Source organism: Parasteatoda tepidariorum, chromosome 3, assembly GCF_043381705.1.
Source record: "Parasteatoda tepidariorum isolate YZ-2023 chromosome 3, CAS_Ptep_4.0, whole genome shotgun sequence".
NCBI classification, from domain to species: domain Eukaryota; kingdom Metazoa; phylum Arthropoda; class Arachnida; order Araneae; family Theridiidae; genus Parasteatoda; species Parasteatoda tepidariorum.
Genome location: NC_092206.1, coordinates 49328957 through 49342535, shown reverse-complemented (window position 1 = coordinate 49342535; position 13579 = coordinate 49328957). Strand labels below are relative to the sequence as shown.

The 13579-nt window shown below is 27.9% G+C and overlaps 1 protein-coding gene and 1 long non-coding RNA gene across 4 annotated transcripts in view; one reads left to right on the top strand and one right to left on the bottom strand.

Annotated features, from left to right (window-relative positions):
* LOC107440563 (WD repeat domain 37) overlaps positions 1 to 13579 on the bottom strand; it is a 114324-nt gene that overhangs the window by 81361 nt on the left and 19384 nt on the right. The gene's annotated exons all lie outside the window — the stretch shown is intronic.
* LOC122270950 (uncharacterized) lies at positions 3424 to 5100 on the top strand. The gene is made up of 3 exons (XR_006226065.2): positions 3424 to 3554; positions 3876 to 3920; positions 4207 to 5100. It is a non-coding gene; the product is annotated as an uncharacterized lncRNA (long non-coding RNA).

Sequence of the window (13579 nt, the reverse complement as noted above, 5' to 3'; positions counted from 1 at the left end):
TATATATACAGAGAGAGAGAGAGTGAGATGATAGATAGATATAGCACAATAAATAAATACAAAAAGATAAAAGAGAAAAATGAAGAAAATTAATATAATAGTTTTATTTACAGAATTTCATAATTTATTTCATACCATATTTGCCTCCTAATTGAATTTAGCGTCACGTGAGCTAACTATATAGTCTGACAAAGACAATTTTTTTTAAAATTTTATAAATATTTTTTAGCATTTGGATATGTTTTTAGAAATTTTGACACCGATCCTTAGACTTGATATTATTATCAAAGTTCTTCGTTGAACCAAAAAATTATTAAAAAAGTCATTAAAGTGCATGCCAAATGACCCCTTCAATGACCCATTATTAATTAGAACACAAAGAAGAAGAATGCCTATAACTGAAATAGACAATAGTATACATCAAATCTAGGCTACACAGAATTTTTTAACCTGCCTCATATCTTAATTGCATCATCATCGATTTTAGCGACAACTGTGCTAACTATATAGAGGACAAAGACTAAATAATTACATTTGAATTGTTTTATAAATATTTTAGCATATTTATATAATTTAAAAGATTTTGACTCTTATGCAATGAATTGATATTATTATCAAAAATCTCTTTCGAACGAAAAAAATCATTAAATTATAAGTCAAATGACCCCCTTAAATGCTGCTCTTAATAATAATTAGAAAACAAAGGAGAGCAATACCAATATAAGAAATAGACAATAGTATGCAATAAATGAATGATACACAGTATTTTTTCACACGACTCTTATCGTAATTGCATCTTCTTCGATTTTAGTGACCCCTGTGCTTTTTATACAGAGTGAAAGAGACAAAACAAAATTTTTAAAAAGTATTTAAAATTATTTTTAGCATACGCATATTTTTTCGAAATTTTGACTCCTATCCTTTGACTTGATATTATTATCAAACATCTATTGTGAACCTAAAAATTATTAAATATAATTTAAGTGTCTTTTAAATGGCCCTCTAAAATGCAGCTATTAATAATAATTAGAAAACAGAGAAAAATGCTTATAACCGAAGCAGAACATATTATAAATTAAATGTGGGATACACAGAATTTTTTTATCCGCTTCTTATAATAATTGCATCATCATTGATTTTAGCGACAACTGTGCTAACTATATAGAGTGACAAAAACAAACTAAAATGATTTTATAAATGTTTTATAAATATATTTTAACATATGTATATGTTTTAAAAATTTCAACACCCATCCTTTTACTTGATATTAGTATCAAAGTTGAACAAAAAAATTATCAAAAATCATTAAAGTATCTCTTAAGTAACATCCTCAAACGTACCTATTAATAATAATTTGAAAACATCGGGGAACACTGCCTATAACAGCAATAGAGAATAGTATACATGAAATCTAAACTACAAACATTTTTCTCATCCAGTCTCATATCATAAACGCATCATCATCGATTTTAGCGATATCTGTGCTAACTATATGGAGGACGAGGACTAAATAAAAATAAAAAAATTTAAATTGTCTTATAAATATTTCTTAGCATATGTATAGATTTTTAGAAATTTTGCCACCTATACAATGAATTAATATTATTATCAAAAATCTCTCTTAAACCAAAAAATTATAAAAGTTCATTAAAATGCCCGGGGAAAAAAACCTAAAACGCAGCTAATAATAATAATTAGAAAACAAAGGAGGGTAATTCCTATAACCGAAATAGCCAATAGTATACTTTAGATATAGGCTACAGCGAATTGTATAACCCAAATCACATCTTCTTTCCATCATCATCATCGAATTTAGCGAAATCTGAGCTAACTAAGTGACAGAGACCAAATGAAAATTTCTAAAAATGCTTTATAAATTTTTTTGGCATACGTATATGTTTTTAGAAATATTTAGACTATTCTTTGACTTGATATTTATATCAAAGTTCTCTATTAAACCAAATAATTATAAAAAAATCATTAAAGTGTCTGAGAATACTGAGAAATGAACCCCTAAAGCGCATTTATTAACGATAATTAGGAAACAAAGGAGAAAAAATGCGAAAAACTGAAGTAGGACAAAGTATACATCAAATGTAGGCAACACAGAATTTTTTTACCCGCCTCATATCATATTCGCATCATCATCGATTTTAGCGACAACTGTGCTAACTATATAGAGTGGCCGTAAAAAATGAAATAATTTCATTAAGATTTTTTAACATATCTATATGTTTTCAGAAATTTTAACACCTATCTTTTGACTTGATATTAATATCAAAGTTCTCCTTTGAAACAAAATATTATATAAAAAATCTCATTAAAGTTTCCGCTAAATGACGCCCTCAAACGCAGCTGTTGATATTAATTAGAATCAAATGAGAAAACACGAAATTTTATAGAAATATGCAATCGATATATTCTAACGTCGCTTTGTGTTATGGGACGAGAACATATGAAAAAGGAAACCCATTTTTTTCGCTGGGAAACAAAAATTTGTTTCTAAAAGGTCGGGGAGGGGTGCAAACTAGTTTTATGGAAGGTAATATGTCAGAAGTCTCTTTTGAAACTAGAGAATACGAAGATAATTTCAACTTATAACGCCTGCCTTAATTTTGTTTCCAGCTAAGAGGATAAACTTGTAAGGAAAAAAACTTTCTATGGTTTGTAATTATTGCCTAGAAAAAAAAGAATTTTGGGATTTTCGTTGTAAGAAAAAAATAAAAAATAAATAATATATATATACATTCTAAGCTTACATTCTTAAAATCAAATATTTTCAGTGTAGGCTAAGGAATTTTTAGGATAGACCTTCGCTGTCCTGAAGGCTACCCAGTTTAGCCTATGGGTGGATATAAAAGTAGATGGGTGGATGAAGGTGGGTAATAAGGATCACAACTTGCAATTCTTTTGCATGCGAATGAGAACCAAATTGGCGGAAAATATTTATCCACAAAATATTCGCTAATGAAGTTCTCTTTCGGTAGTGAAAAATTTAGTGAAAAAGGTCTATTACTTAACTTCCCAAAAATCTTTTAATGGTAGCAGTCCGCTCATCTTCCATCTTTTTCCGATTCTTCCATAATTTTTACTAATCAGCTGGCTCTCATTCGTTATTAAAAAAAATCGCAATCAGCGAGAATGATCCTTTTCACATCTTCAAACCTTCTTTTTTAAGGACCGTTCACACTGCATACCTGATATAAAAATGTAGAGTTGTGACTGACTACATGAATGGCGAAATGTTATGCAAATAAGAAGCTAATTGCTGAGATTTTTCTTTTTAGCAAAATTTTGAGAATTTATTTCACCAATCAGGCTCTCACTTGCATTTTTGAATTTGGATTAGCGAATTTTGATGCAATGTGCAGTGAGAATAGTCCATACAGTGAAAATAATCCGTACAGGGAGAATAATCCGTAAAATGTGGCAAATCTTTTTTCGTTCTGTTTTGCCTTTTTAACTGTATTTGTAGTTTCCTATGATTGTTGATCTTGATGGTTGATTGTTTTCATCGATAGATCTAGTTCCATTTTCACTGACGTGGTTTTCTGGTATTGTCAATTTTTATGAATTAGAATTTTTTGTGTATTAAATAAATCATTTTGAACTATATAGTGTAATATTTTTTCTGTTTCTTATAATATTGTTTGATAATAGTGTTTTTTTTAGTCATTGTCTCATTTCTCACATATTGTCATCATTTACGATTTTTGTAGTTTATGTTCATTTGTTTTTATTGTAACGAAAAGAAATGTATATATATATACTATGTATTGCTAGAATTGATACAGTATTAATTTCCCTATTGCCTTTTTCACAGAATAATCTTTCACATAAGTTTTCGCGTTATTTAAAGTCTCCCTTTTTTTCAGGAAATCATTTTAGAAGCAGTCACTTGAAGTTATATTTTTTGCCATGTGAGTATTTTGTGATTAGTAATACTTTAAGTTAGAAATAGTTAGTTGTAATTAGAAATAGTTAGAAAACCTACCTCTCCACTGATTGATCGCGTTATTTGCTGGGGGGAAATTGTTTTTTTTTTTTTTTTTTAATTCCATTTCTTCTCTTTTTTTGTGCTAGTAGTTTGAAAGCTCAACACCACTTACAATTTTTTCTATCTATATATTTATGAAATAATTATTAAATTTTTACACTTGTTCAATTACATAAAATTTTGGGTTAATCACCAATTATTTTTTTTAGGTCTAAAGTTACATTCAAAATAACTTTGACATCTGATCCGAAGTTACCTTTCAAAGTGTAAGTATTTATTTTATGTAGTGTATACAATTTGTATGAAACTAGTTTCTAAATTTTATACATGAGAAAGTCTCAATAAATATTAAAGATCTCATGTGCTAGTGGATTTACTCTAATATTTTAATATTAAGATACATGGCATGCATTTTTCATGCTACTTGAAATGAAGGAAAACATGCCTAGTGACATATAGATGCATGTCACTAAGCATTCTTATTCACAAGATGTGTATTGTGTATTCGAGACGAACTTCACTATATTATTTATTTAGAGCGCAGTCTGCATTAAATGTTTTTCTCATATTTATTCAAATATTTAGCACTTTTAACAATTTTCTAAAATTTGTATTTTATTAGTTACCTTATGGAACTAAGTTTACATGTGTTTAAAAAATAAATGCCTAGATTGAAAGTAACTAAGTAACCCCATGTTTTTAGGAGATCATCTGCATCAGTTGTATTACCTGTAGTATTTTAATTCAGTTTAAATATCTAGGATAAAATTGTTTAATCTGCTTTGAAAAAATATTTAAATGATACACGAGTAAAAAAAAAATATTCGAATTAATTTATTATTATAGCTAGAATATTTTGTTTTTATTGTTAGCTAAATTTTTATTTTATTTCATGTGTTGTTTAGAGTGTAGTCTCAGATTTTTCAAGCCTCATTATTTAAATCTTTATAGTTTTTCTAAATAATAAAGTTAAAAAAGATGGTGCATTCCAGGTTATTACTTTTTAAATTAATAATTTTTCAAAGGACAAGTACAAGTCTACGTGTGCTAGTACAATCCACATTGGCTTTTAATATCGCCAATCTTGGCAAAGAAAAAAAAATTCTTTAAAATAGGTGCAGATGATAACTAATCACAACTGAACATAATGCCAAAATATTTTTATGAAATTCTAAGGCATTAGCATAAGAATTTGCATATATTTGTTAATGTTATTGTTCTTAATTTTAATTCATTAATCTCACCCCTTTTGTTTCTTAAATTTAGTCAATCATTGATGTTATAAAGTACCCACTGTTCTAAACATAATACAAAATATATTTTTGTAAATTACTAAGATTTTTGGCATTATCGTAATCATTTTACTATTTTAGTGTACAATAGGAGGTTCCACTTTTTGCTTGTTTTGCTTTTTAACCTGCTTGCTAGTATTTCTTTTATTCCCCCCCTCCCTTACGCTTTTCCCTACAGTGCATGATAGTAACTGCTATTCTGGATCATGAGTTATACCAGCAAAGGGTCAAGAGTCGATGATTTTTTAAAAAATATCTGATCATTTTTTATAAAATATATAATTATTATAATTTTGGTTAAGAAATTTTGTTAATTTATTAATTATGTAATAAGTGAACTATTACCCATATTTGAAAGATTAAACAACTGTAATTAGAAGAAAATATATAAACTTAAGAATACAAGATGCATCACACAATGAGTATTTTCAGTAGCAATGGGTATTAAAATTAAATGTAAATGTTAATTCTATTTTACCTCAATTAAATTTTTCTACACAGCTATGTAATTTCAAGTTTCTGAGTTGTACAGTTTTTACAGGGGTCTGTTTAAAAGAAATTTGGGTCCGTTAACAGACCCTTCACAAAATATTTTAACCTAAAAATGGACCCTTCACAAATTTGTTTATCTTCATTATTGTTTTGTTAAGCAAATAAATTCTTCCCAGGGGGTGGGGGGGAAAGAAAGACAGATGTAAACGAACTAAGTTTTGTCTTCGTCAGACGTTTCTTCATTTATTCATCAGAAATGAATATTCTGCGTTCAGCAGTATTGACTAAATACCAAATATTTGTATGTTGCATCTCTAATTTAGTAGCAGCAATTGCTGTTTATTTTTTAAAATTTAATTTTTTTTAAATATAATTTTACAGTGTTGAGCATAATCTTGTATCTCTTGACAATTTAAAAACTCCCTGGAAACGTTTTTTGCAATAACAGGACCCTATTTGCACAAATTCACAAAAGCAGGACCCTGGTTGAAAGAATGTAACATTTATTTTATATTCACAAATTACGAGGAATTTTTTCACAATTTTACAAAAACAGACCTTTCACAAAATGTCTGGACAGACCCCTGTTTTGTACGACTGAACATAATGTAACTTAAGTTGAACACACAAAACAAACATGATCTTTTTTTAAAAAAAGAGAGAGATATTTGTTTGTTAATTTTATTATTCTTTATTTTAATTTATTAATTCCCCCCTTGTTTTCTGAATTAAGTCAATCTTGAATGGTTAAAAGTTCTTATTGAGGATAACCTAGATCTTTTAACAGTGATAACTCATTGTTTTTCTGATTGAACCCCATACCAAAATATTTTTATGAATTGCTAAAACATTTTTCATTAGCATGAGTGTTTAAATTTTTTGTGTATGTATTTTTGTTTCTTTACTGTATTTTAACTTTATTCATTTATCTCTTTTTTTTTCCTTAATAAAATCTATAAAACAGTTACTATAGAACTAAGTATGTTTTAATTATCATCTTATGCAGAGAACCAGAACTTTGGGTTCACTGGCTAAAAGTGGTTTATAATTTAATACTGAGAACAATTTAAGAGCCGGGGGAAAAGTTACACAAGACTACAAAGGCTTTCAGGTTTAGCTTTTACTTTGGTTTCATGAAATGCTTCTACAAGTTCTCACTTCCATATGTATTTTTAATGAAAAATAATTTATCGGAATTACATTTAAAATTAAAATATAAGTGATTTACTGAGAACATTTTAACAATATAAAATAAGAAATATTACAAAGTTTGACGTTTCACTAGATGACTGCCCCATCTAGTGACGAATGTTCTCGCTAGCAATGGGCTGTGACATTACTAGACTAAGGTAAAAAAAATAAANATTGGACTCCCTAAAAATTTTAGTTTTTGGAACATGGTCGAAAATTTTAAAAATTGGGAGAAAAAAGTGGATTTCCGCTTTTTCGTGGAAGTCTTTCATCCCTTGGAGACGTGAACGGCAAAATGATCTCCAATGACTCACGGCAATGCGGATTAATATTTGAAACTGAATTCAGGTTTGCCAAATTTTGGACGTTTTGTCTCAGAATGGCGCAGCTTTGGCAGAAACTGAGCTGAATGTCGCAAAATGGCGCAGTTATGCCGTTTTGTCTCAGTTTGTCGCAAATGGCGCAGGCGTAGCATCCCTGATAGGTATTTCAATCATATAGTATCTATGGAATATCAAATCAAGCATTTAGAATAGGTTGTGATGATTATATCCCTTATTTGACAAAATTAATTAAAGTTCATAATATGAAAGCTTTTGAAAAATAAAAAAGGTGATTTTTATTGAATAATTTCAATGATCACATTTATTTGTCACAAATATCAACAGATTTTGTTTAGATATAACAGCATTGAAAAGTATGTTTTATATATAAAGCACATATAGGCTTATTTTTTATATTTGACAACAGAACTATGCTCATTTTTTAATATTATTAAAAAGAAAAAGATTTGTAAATGAACTCATAGGCACATTTAAAAATGGATTTCTAAACTAATAGAAAAGATCTATTTTATCTGCGGACATAGTTCATAACAAGTTTGCTGTTGAATCTGTAAACATAACAAATATAATTCTGAGCAAAACAGAGTTAAAAAGTTTCATATGGTGCAGTTGATTTTAATACAAAGATACATACATAGAAATGTATTTTAGTATGAAATTCTATTAAATGTACATATGACATTGTTTAAAATGCTTTTAAATCATTAAAAAATTATTGAATCTAATCTATTTTCAATAGGTTAAAGTGAAAATTTTTCTATAATTCTCTAAAAACTTCTTGGACAAGAGGAATGCATCATATTTTTAACTTTCTAATGTAAAATATCTTTCATACAGTCAAAAACCATTATAGCATTATTCTCCAGAAGGATTAAAGGTTTTCAATAAAGCTAATCATTAATAATCTAAGCATGTAAACAGTAAGTTTAATCGGGGAAAGAAAATAAATAAATTTAGTCATTGGTTCAAAGGACCAATATAACCAAAGGTATTAATAGTCCACATTTTCACTGGTACTTTCACTTTTATCTATACATTTTTTAAAAATATAATATCACCAATTAAGGCATTTATTTTTGCTATGATCTGGTAGTAACAGAAAAGTTGGTATTTAATAATAATATGAAATAATTATTCATCTTTTATTTTTTGATAATTATCTGCATGTTTATTGTTGATAATCTTGATCAACGAGAATGAAATTAGTCGAATTTTGCTGTCAGTTTAACATATTTAAATAAATAAAAAAGAAATATTAAACCTATAACGATTAATTGAAATATAATTATAAAAGAAATTTTTTAATAATGCCTATTACTAGCACATTTTTCCGAGTAGAAAATAAAACTAATTACACTATTTTCAAAAGATTCAAAGCTAGCTAAAAAGCTAAAACAATCTACATTTTATTAATAATTATGTGAACATCTAGTTGTTCACATAATTATTAATAAAATATAACACGTAACTTTATTTCTTAACAACTTTCAAATTAAATTAATAATATTATTAATTATTGAATTGTTTTTGCCAGCAAGAGTTTAATCCAAATACACACAAACTTTTCAATTAAATAAAAATTTATACTATGTTTTATTATAAGGTACAATTGAACTTAACTTAATACACAATTATTTTATGTAACAATAATTGAACAAAGAATATTCATTTATTGTTAACAGTTGGCATAGGCTGAATTACAGCTCATTATTCAGCCAGACCAAAGCTTTGGTGATGTAGCTAAAGTTACAGCTTTTCAGAAGCTTTGTTCCATCTCTATTAATAACTCAAAATAATTGAAACAGTAAAATTTATAATCCATTCAAAGTTCTCTCTATAGACATACAAAATTCTCTCTCCAGGCAAGTGTTTCATTTAACAAAATGTTAGATAAGTTCATATGATGTAATAAGTACGGCCTAACTAATAAGTACTAATAAGTTCAGTGAGGTGCATGTCTTCTTTTTCTACTTGGCACAACAGCTCAGGATGGGCCTTGGTCTTCTCAACAAGCCAATGCCAAGACATTCTTCCCTTAGCCAAGGTTCTCCAGTTTATTATCTTTAAAACTTGTAGATCTTTTTCAAGGCAGTCTAAAAATCTCAGGCTTGGCCGTCCTCTTTTTCTTGTACCTGTTGGCCTGGCAATGAAAACTTTTTTTGGTCCTGCTATCCTCCATTCTTATAATGTGGCCTGCCCATTTAATCCCTTGAATTTTGATAAATTTAATGACATCAGGTTCTTTATATGCCTTGTAAAGTTCCGTGTTTGATCTTCTAAACCAGGTACCATTTTTATTTATTCCAGCAAAAATGCTTCGCAGGTGCATGTACTGATTCATTAATCTAAAGGAATAATTTCATTTCGTTATTTGTCAGTTCCAATTAGGTTTTTCTTTACAATAACAATAAATGCTCTTTGTAAATACTGCAAAATCTTTGTCCACAACTGCCTCAAATAGCAGCAAAGAATGACTCTATGTTTATGTTACTAAACGTCTTCCGTAGGACTTACATTACAGGAACCTTTAACCCACTGACGGTTCAGCATGAAAAAATTCATATTTTAACCTGCAGTCTTCACCACATAGCAAAACTGTTTTTTATATGTCATCAGCCAAAGAAGCCACGAGTGACTGCAACATCTCAATTGAAGTCCCCAGTTCTAATGCCCAAATTAAAACTGTGGTCAAATCACACAATATGAGTCGCTGGAAGCGGGAGTGGCAGAGTTCTGGGAAGGGCAGGCAAACTTTTAAATTCTTCAAGGATCCAAAACTAAACAGACTGCAGGCAAATTTTTATTTTAACCAATTTTTAACGGGTCATAGAGTGTTCGGAGAACATCAAAATAGACTTTTTAATAAAAACATTCAATGCAATTAGTGTGGGGAACAACAGACAATCGATCATTTAATTTTTAGTTGTTCCCAATTCCGGACACTCCGTGACAATAACTTTACCAATTTTAATCAACACCAATGTTTTGCCAATTTGGCCTGCAGAAAAATTATCATCTCTATTATTAAACAAACTCGGAAGATGTACTCGGAGACAGGCAATAAGACCCGGAACCTGTGCTCCCTACTTCTTGGGTGTCTCAGGCAGTTCATCGGTTTTTAACTTAATGTTTTTTCTTTAATGGTTTTATGTTACTCATTATTTGTCATTCATCTCTTCTACTGGGGCTTGATTTTACGCTTTCATGTTTTTTTTTTATCACTGTCAACTGTTTACAATTTCTTTATATCTGTTTTACCTGCATTTTTCCATTACGATGGTGTTTAACTTCGCAGTAATTTTAACTTTTTTGTGTTCGACTTTATTACATTGTGATTTTATTGTGTTTGATTTTATTACTATTGTCTTTTGAGTATCTGTTTGTCACTTTGGGTACTTCTGTAACTTTTATTTCTATTTATTGTACATTTTCTGCTTGATTTAAACCCTACACAAATAGGGTGGGTCGTGTCACTATACAAAAAAAAAAAAAAAAAAATGTTATCAGATAGGGTAATAGTGTATCGGGGAGGGGGAGAAACATTCTCCCGATCTTGACCTTTTTGCTAAACTGCTAGTGGCTTCACTTGTTAGCATAAATTATATAACAAGGTGTATCTTAGTCCAATTCCAATTTTTTATCTCATGTCTCCGATAGTTTTAACTGATTACTAAACATATTTTCTCATATCGGTTATCGCATCCAAGGCATTGCTAATAATTTTTACATACTCATACAACTGTCAGTCATTGGTTTGACAAGTTCAACTGTGTCTACCATAGATAAGCTGCATCTTTCAAGGGTGGTTGGCACTATTCAGAGGAATTCTGTTATATTGAAATTGAGCATTCATACAAAAATCAATCACAGTGTTGATAGTTAGATTCTGCCTCCTACAGATAAGGTACAACTTTCATGGATGATCTGCAGGAATGTTTTTCTAACATACACAATGAATGGTAATTCTTCATGCATCTTCAGTTTATCATAGAAATTGCCAATGAAATAATGTGTACATGTGCCTGATAAGTATTTGTTTAACTATTAAATTCTTTTTAGTTACTGGAAAAGTGGTTATCTGAATAAGAAATTTATTAATAAAATAAAAGAAATTTGAGTGATTATTTCTAATCGCAAACAAAAATTCTCAAGATAAAATTAAAGTTATTGAGGATAGTAAAAACATGTACAAATTAGCTTCGCTATATGGCTGTTGAAAACGCAAATCAATGATATCTTTAGAAAAAAAAAGATCACTATAATAAATAGTTATAGTAATAAAGTAAATTTTTTTATTTTTTCCGGCTTTATTACAATTGCCTTATCAGAAATTTATAAATTTTCACTTCAGAAATAAAATTACATCATAGGGATTCTTTTAAAAACATTTAAGGTGAGTAATGCTTGTACAGTTTTGCGTAAACAATGAAATGCCAGGCAAGTTACAATAATTGTTTGTTTTAGAGAGCACACACTTATTTCAGTCATTTTGTAAATTTTATTTTTTGAACAACCAATTTGTTTATAACTTGGAATAGCGGCGGCTACCCATTCACAACGATGACAGACCATTGTTTGGAGTTGTTATTGTATGTATTATTAACAAGTAATGACATGATAAAGTTTAATCAGGTTCCCAATATTTTTATTTGTACAACCAGCTTATCAAATAATAAATGGTAGAAAAACTAAAATTGGTTTTGCTAAAATTATGAGAATTTATTCATTTTTTTTAAAAAACTGTTACAAGTTATTTGTTAGATGAAACCTACAATTAATATCTTCTGTAACCTACACCTGATAAACAAATTAGGATAACATTATTAAAATTCCTCAATTCTTTTAAAAAGAACAATTAGTTTTAGAAAGTGAAATTTTAATAACAGTTTGATAAAATAAGTTTGATAAAATAAAATACAATTTCTTATACAATTATTGGCAATAATAGATTATAAGCACATGTAGAAAATGACAAAGTGCTAATATAAATATTAATATAAAGGCAATGTTAAATACATAAATAACATTCCCTACATAGTTTAGATGCAAATAAATCTGCTAATATAACTAGGGATTGTAAGACAGGAAAAGAAAGAACATTAAGAGAAAACACAAACAGCATATAAAACATACGTGTTACAAACAGCTTAATGCACTTTGTTTTAAAAAAATTACAAAAACTGAAGTAATATAGCTTTAAACATTTTATTAAAAAAAATTAAAATATAAAACTAAGATTTTCTAATATTTTAATATAAGAATGTCATCTTTTAAGTTTATAATATTTTTTAAAAAATTAATAAACAAAAACACATACCTACTCACAACATTAAATGAGAATGATGAGAAATAGCCTTTTTCAATACAAGTTCTATTTTCATTTCTAAAGAGCTGTATATTATAGCTGTAAGAGAATGGTAATTTATAAATAAAGCATGCATATATTACATTATTTAAAACATAGTAAAATGTATATATATTTAAAATTTTAGACGATAATAATAATGAATGAAAAAAATGATATGTAGATAAAATGAATAAATAAAATTCAATAAAATAGATACTATATTTCCATATTCTTTATCCAATTTTTTAAGGACAGATTTAATAAAATCATTTATTACTGCATAATAAAAAAATAAAGAATTAAAGACCAATAGTTATTAAAAAGATGATTATATTTCATGCAATATTTTTAGTTTGAGTTATTAATATCTTTTTTCTAATAAAATCACTTATTTTAAAATTGTCTTAAATATGAATATAGTTAGCATATTTTAAAGCAGTATGCAATTATAATATGAAAATTAATGCCAACTTTTTCTTAAAAAATTGAAAATGGAGCTATTTTTAAATAAATTTAATTTTTATATTTTAATTTATAATACACATGACATAGTTCATAATGACATGTGACCCACATTTCCACTTCAAAATATAGCCACCTCAGTTACATTCTTGACGAGTAAGTAAGTATAAAAGTAACTTATGAATTGCTTAAGGTTTAAAAAATTTAATAGACACAGAGAAAGCTCAATAATGTGGTTAAAAAGATGCTCAAAGATTTTAAATTCAAGTAAAAAAAATTTCAATTAATAAAATTTTAAGATAGGAAATTAATTATTTTTTATTGTGAATAAAAGGTTATTATATAGGTACTTATTAGCCTTAAAATAGAGACAGATAAATAAAATATAAGAGGATCATCATAGAATAAAGAAAAAATTTCAAAAAGCCGATGAAAATAATCTAAGAATGTAAAC